Source organism: Alosa alosa, chromosome 13 (genome assembly GCF_017589495.1).
Source record: "Alosa alosa isolate M-15738 ecotype Scorff River chromosome 13, AALO_Geno_1.1, whole genome shotgun sequence".
In the NCBI taxonomy this organism is placed as follows: domain Eukaryota; kingdom Metazoa; phylum Chordata; class Actinopteri; order Clupeiformes; family Clupeidae; genus Alosa; species Alosa alosa.
The window spans coordinates 9,209,708-9,217,207 of NC_063201.1; the positions used below are offsets into that span (position 1 = coordinate 9,209,708).

General features: G+C 43.9%; 1 protein-coding gene across 2 annotated transcripts in view; it reads left to right on the forward strand.

Annotated features, from left to right (window-relative positions):
- The window catches only part of adcy2a (adenylate cyclase 2a), an 80,090-nt gene that overhangs the window by 21,641 nt on the left and 50,949 nt on the right, over positions 1 to 7,500 (forward strand). The gene's annotated exons all lie outside the window — the stretch shown is intronic.

Sequence of the window (7,500 nt, forward strand, 5' to 3'; positions counted from 1 at the left end):
GAGAGAGAGAGATAGAGAGTGTGTGTGTGTGTGTGTGTGCATTCTTGTGTTCCCTGCTACAGTGCTGAAGAAGCTGAGAGAGAGAGGAAACAAGAGATCCATTACTCCTCTCTCTCTCTCTCTCTCTCTCTCTCTCTCCCTCCCTCTCTCTCCCTCTCTCTCTCTCTCTCTCTCTCTCTCCCTCTCCCTCTCTCTCTCTCTCCTCTCTCTCTCTCTCTCTCTCTCTCTCTCTCCCTCTCTCTCTCTCTCTCTCTCTCTCTCTCTCTCTCTCTCTCTCTCTCTCTCTCTCTCTCTCTCTCTCTCTCTCTCTCTCGTTAGAGCAGCCTTGGCACTGTGTCTCATCTTACTATGGCACAGCATGGGTGAGGAGGGCGGGGAGGGAGAGGCCATTTCCTTCATTTGTTTTGTGGACTGCTGCCTAATTGCCATTATGAAGATGGGAGGCATGGCAGAGGGACCGTGCCTGCCTGCCTGTGCCTGCCTGCCTGCCTGCCCTCCCGGAGGAGCAAATCCCTGTTTGGTCCTAATAGGTGCTGCAGTGCGATGTGTTGTAGTGGTCATACATGCATGTCCTGCATTACGGTGCTACATCAGTGCTGAAAATAATGCACGCGCGTGAGTGTCATTTTCCCATCTCTTCATCCAGCTCTGTTGACTAATTGAGTTAGCGGCGTTGGGTTTCATGGCATCCCGCTGCCCTGGGGAGGCTGTCTGCTATCTGCCCCCACACACCCACCCTCGGAGGCTATCTCCAGAGCTCATTAGCTGCCCCCCCCCCTCTTGGGGTGGAGGGACAGTGGGAGGCTGATGGAGTAATCTAATCTGTGTCTAATTTGGACAGCAAGCGCTCCAGACAGACTCAGGTTTGTCACATTTTAGCAGCGGCTAGTCTGGTTTCACGTGATAGTAGCGATCAGGAAGCATCAGCTGGCAATGGTGATTGTGGTGAGGGACATTTAAGTGAGGGGAGTTGATGGGTTTCTGCTTCTCTGGTGAAAGGAGCAGGCAGAGGTTATGCCACTTGGAGGTACGTGTTCAGACGTCTGCTGAGTCTGGGATGAACCAGGACTGCATCTGGCTTGTATTTGGCCCAGACCAGGACCAGTACATCAGCATACCTTCAGGCAGAATGCTGGCAGTGATGGATGTCAGATTAACTTACTAAAAAGTATGTGATTTTCTGAGTTTCTGAGTATGTGATTACTGAGTTTCTAAAAAAAGTGTCTAAAAAACAAAGCTAGTTCTGGTCTTTGATTATGATTTGTTGAGCTACCAGCAGAGAAGACAGGAGCCAGCTGCCGTTGAAAAGCCATTGTAAGTCACTCTATAAATAAACACCTGCAATAGCATTACATAACTATTATGATGTCAAAAGACAAAAGCGGTGTTCTGTGTGGAAACTGTTATCCATTAAAAGTCAATAGAGTGGCTTAAATGGACCATGGACCTTAATTGAAATGTACTTAATAATACAGGCGCTCCATCTAAATGAGTAGCTGATGTTCTCTAAAGGAGACCAAAAGAAAACAAAAGTTGCATTCTGTGGCAAAGGGATTTTCTGTTATGTGAGTTGTTTTGTCTGACTAAGAGATCTCTTGACATGTTGGCAAGACCAGAGATTGTGTTGTGGGTATAATTAGTATATTTTAGGGTTTGTCACAATAAGATCAAAACAAGAATTAAGAGAGACTAGAGACTCTATGAGCAAACATGCAAACCTCTTGAATGTTTAGGCTTTCTTTAGGCCTGTAGCCTTCACTGACTGTTATGAGTCCATCCAGTACGTAAGGCAGCAATTAGGTGTTCCAAGGTTCTTCATTGATATCTGCTGTTGGACATATTAATATCAGCCAGCAGCTATCACCCATTTCTGACACATTCCTGATGCTATTCTTCAAAATATCCCAGACTTTGCTTCTCTGTGTAGAACATTAGCGGTGCATATTTCACACTGAGATACTGACCCAGAGAGATTTCCTATTTCACAGACATAGTGGATGGAGCAAAGGGATCGTTACTAGACCCATCAGCTAAGTAGCTGTAATCATTAGCACAGAATGATGATGAGCCATCTGCATGTCCATTCATATCTATGAAACTGCTCTGCTCTTGTAACAGATGTTTCTCTAATGTTGCTTATACCCATCTCCCGTCTGATGTTTCCTTGAGGGATAGTAAGCTTCTGATTTTGTGTAAGCTTTGCTGAGAGCCCCAACTGATGGTGTATATCAAACTGTAAAGCATCTTTGAGTGTCTTGAAAAGCGCTATACATTTTTTATTATTATTACTATTATTATTATTATTATTATTATTATTATTATTATTATTAAATGTTGTCCCTCGTCTCCCACACACACATCAACTCTGTATCACGCATCTCTGCTGCACAGTGTGACATGGAAGTAACTGATATTAGGGCAACCTCTATCAGACAAACAGACCAAAAGCTGGCAGATAGACTGACAGGCAGACAAAGAGCAACCTCTACCAGAATGGACAGACAGACAACAAGCTGGCAGACAGACAGAGCAACCTATATAAGAGACAGACAGACAGACAGACAGACAGACAGACAGATAGCAAACTATATAAGAGAAAGACAGAAAGACAGACAGAGAGCAACCTATATAAGAAACAGACAGACAGACAGACAGAGCAACCTCTACCAGACAGACAGACAGTTGACAGACAGACATACAGAGCAACCTCTATCAGACAGACAGACAGTTGACAGACAGATAGATAGACAGAGCCACGTCAGACAGACAGACATCCATCCAGCCGAAGAGCAGCCTGGTAGACAGCAGCCTCCCCTTCAGCCAGCCAGCCAGCTTGCAGACAGCCGCCTGATAAGCTCCAGGCATCACAGATGCTCTGCCTGAGGTCGCCAGTGAGTCACGACCCTCATTACCTCTAAACACTCAGCAGACACGTTTAGATTCTGCTCTGCGCCAAACGCCCCTGTTTGACAGTCCAGTTCATTTGTGCTGCCGCCGCTGCGCGGGGTGTTAACACGCCGCCGCTTAATAACCTTGGAGAATAGAGTCTTGGCCTGACAATTCAGTCCAATTACACTCCATGTGATAGGCTGAAAGACGTCGAACTCCCTTTTGTGAAAGACAGACTGTGCGTTCTTGCTGTTTCTTTGTCCTTACTCTGACTAAAAACCATTACGGCTCCATACTTTGCAGTGCAGCCTAGCTTGCTTCTGTACAGAGATGAAAATGTACATCAGAATAGGGCTGTTTCAGAACATATAACTCGACTGGGTCATAGGCCCCCTGTTACTCAAATCATAATATGAGTATTCACACCCATGGGTGTGAATCACTCTCTTTAATGTCTGCTGCTTTTATGATATGTGCCGTACAATGTGCTATTTATGAACTTCCCTTGCTGCCCTTGCATGTGCTCCATTTATGCCGATGGCCGTGCTAGAGAACCTTAACAGACACATGGGCGTTTTGTCAACATTTGCTGTAATATTTCTTCGACCCTGGACACCAGCCTGTAAGTTGCCCCTGTGCTATTCAACAACATGACTAATCCATCTCTTGCCCGAGGACACTGGGCTGCTTTAAGCCTCGACTCACACAGGCAGCCAGCCAACCAGACAGACAGACATTCCTTGTGCACACACCCAGACACACACACACACACACCCAGACACACACACACACAGACACACACACACACACCCAGACACACACACACACACACACACACACACAGAGAGAGAGAGAGAGAGCACACACACACACACACACACACACACACACACACACCCAGACACACACACACACACACACACACACACACTCAGAGAGAGAGAGAGAGAGCGAGACACACACACACACACACACACACACACACACTCAGAGAGAGAGAGAGAGAGCGAGACACACACACACAGACACACACACACACACACTCAGAGATGCAGACAATAACACACACACAGACACACACACACACGCACACACACACAGACACACACACACACGCACAAACGAACAGGCATTATAACAAAAATATTCAGTTCCTTCCAAACAATCAGCTAGTATAATAATATGCACAGCTAGTATAATAATATGCACAGCTAGTATAATAATATGCACAGCTAGTATAATAATATGCACAGCTAGTATAATAATATGCACTGCTAGTATAATAATATGCACAGCTAGTATAATAATATGCACAGCTAGTATAATAATATGCACTGCTAGTATAATAATATGCACTGTTGATGATTGAATGGACTAGGTCAAGACATAATGACAGTAGTGATGTGTTTGAATTTTACAGTTTATCTCGATTGTTTACACACATTTTCTGAAACATGCCTCATACTCTCAGAACTCTACACACAAATCAAAACACACACACAATGGGCAAACCCCCTCAATTCTCCTGCAAAATGAAACTTTACATTCAAAACAATGTTATTTCTTCTCAAAATGGTATTTTGTTTTCAAATGACAAACACAAGCCATCATATGATGAATGGAAAACACTTCTTCTCCATTCATTATAATGACTAAGGAATTTTTTGTTCTGTGTTACACTTACTACAGACAGTACATACATAAGTGTGTTGTAAAATATTTGAGAATATTGTTTTTATACTCAGAACACACATATACACTTTAACAAATATATTTATTTCCCACCCACAAAAACCATGTACAAAGTGTACATCCCAACCAACATAAAGTTGCACAGACAGTGGTCTACATACAAAACAACAGAAGAATTTACTGTATACAGTTACAGTAAAAAAAAAAAAATATATATGCTGCATCCTCTCTTCTGTTTGTGTCTGGCCACAGCACCTCATCCACATCACAAGCATTATGCTAAAGCTCTGATTGCTAATTGTAAAACTGTGTAACAGGTGTTTGCCCATGTGATGAGTCAGTGTGCATAGTAGGCCAATTAACTTTAGAATTTGAATGGCAGTGTGTTCCTTGTGAAAACAACAGATTTTCTTCATGAAAATTGTGCCAAATACAGAGAATTGTGTGTAGTGTTGTGAAAAAAGTGTATTTTAGAACTGCAATTTGAGTGTACTGTAAAGCAGGTATTGTGCTTGTAGTTTAGCAGAATTGGTTCAGAGGGTTGGTGCATTAGTTACATGTTGTGGTCATTGTGTCTCAAGTACCAGTTTTTGTGTGTAAACAATTGAGAAAAACTGTAATACTGTTGTACAGTACAATTAATCTATAATAGATTTTAATACAGAGTGTTTATTAAAAAACTTCTAATATTAGAAGTGTTTTAATAAACACTCTGTAGCATCAGTCACATTCAGTGACATTAGGAAATGCAACTCTAAATCTAACATTCTATAATATTACTGTACACAAATATATCTGTGACCTTCAAATAAGCGGAGGACTAGTCAATTTGACACAGTTGCGCCAACAGTCCTCCAGTCTCTGAAGTACAGTATGTCCCACAGATGGCCTGATTAATTATACAGAGTAGTGGAACTGGACCCCTGAATTACCCACAGAGTGTAAGAGGCACTCTGCTTTTCATCCTGCACTCCCATAGAATTCCCTGGTCCCTGCACCACTCTCTCCAGTATGGGGAGGAGAGGATGGGTCCCTCCCTGCACCACTCTCTCCAGTATGGGGAGGAGAGGATGGGTGGGTGGCGGGGGAGCTGGTCATTGGCTGTGTATTTTTTTTAGCAGCGGACCTGAAAGACCTCAGTGTTCTAGTGCAGATAGAAAGACCACGGTGTTCTACAGACCCAGTAATGTCCACCTCAGCCCACACACACCAGTTTTAGACTATCAATAGCTACATACAGTACAAACACCCACATATACACACAGACACAGACACCCCACTGTGTGTGTGTGTGTGTGTGTGTGTGTGTGTGTGTGTGTGTGTGTGTGTGTGTGTGTGTGTGTGTGTGTGTGTGTGTGTGTGTCTGTGTCTGTGGGTGTGGTGTATGTGGGTGTATGTAGTTATTGATAATCTGAAAAGGTTAACTAGCAACTTGCAGGCGCTTCAGCAGGGAGGACTCTGACCTTTCTCAATTTAACCCTGAACACACAGATGAGACAGTTTCACACACACACACTCTCTCTCTCTTACACACACACGCACATGCAAGCAAACAAACACACTCTCTCTCTCTCTCTCTCTCTCACACAGACACAGACACATGCAAGCAAACAAACACACTCTCTCGCTCTCTCTCTCTCACTCTGTCCCCCCACACACACACAAGCAAGCAAACAAACACTCACTCTCACTCACTCTCTAACTCTCCCTCTCTCTGTAACCTGCTCTCTCTCACACAATTCTCTAACCTTCGCACCCAAACCTTCTCTCTCCTCTCTCTCCTCTCTCTCTCTCTCCTTCTCTCTCTCTCTCTCTTCTCTCTCTCTCTCTCTCTCTCTTCTCTCTCTCTCTCTCTCTCTCTCTCTCTTTTCCTCTCTCACATACTCTCCTGCACTTCCACTCACTCTCAATACATCTCTTTCTCTCTCTCTCCTTCCTTCTCTTTATACTGTATCTCTCTCCTTCCCTCTCTCCATATATACCTCTCTCTCTCTCTCTTGCTCCTTCCTTCTCTCCATATATACCTCTCTCTTCCTCCTTCTCTCCATATCTCTCTCCCTCTCTCTTTCTCTCCTCCCCTCTTAAGTCTCCCTACAGCCTTAATCTAAGTCCCTTCCTCTGAGCGGTATTCTATTCTCCTTTCATCTCTCGTCCTGTTTTATCTCCTCCCTCCTCCCTCAGTGGCTATTTATCCCTCTCCTCGTCGTCGTTCTGCTGGACCGAGGGGCATTGTAATGGAGAGGGACAGACTCTGTGGACTGGTTCTTCAGGAGAATTACAATCTGAACCATATGTGTTGAATATTAAGCGCGACTGATGCCATGCAGGGTGAATCAGAATCGCAGTTCTGCCGCTGGTGTCACGAAGAAAGCACACTATTGTAAAAAAAAAAGATGTTTCTCTGCTTCCTGCAGCAGTCAGTCTTTTTTACTCCAGATAAAGGCTGTAAGGAAACATATGAAACATACTCAGTAGTGTAGGTCTGAACCACACGCATCTCAACTCTAGCCATATACTGTTTCAAAGTACCCTCTACACTTTAATGTAAATTAATTAGGCTTCTAATGCAAAAAAGTCTGCCAACCTTGGGTTGTTCTATTTGGTGATTTTGGTTATATTTTTCTTGCCCCCTTGCCTAGGATGGTTCTCAAAGGCCCTTAGTACAATTGGTTGGTGTTATTCACACCTCACTTTGCTTCCTGGTCCTGGCTGAGGCCACAGCATGGACCTTTTGCTTGTTATCTTGATGAGATCACTGTCTGGGACATTAGACTGAATCTCATCTTGTCAGTCCGGAAATGCAGTAGTTTCTTACAATATGCTCCATCCACCACCAGCACAGATAATAGGGAATTGTGTGGGCCTTTGGAGAACACCACACCAGCACTGAATACATTGAATAAATATAGTGAAACAGGA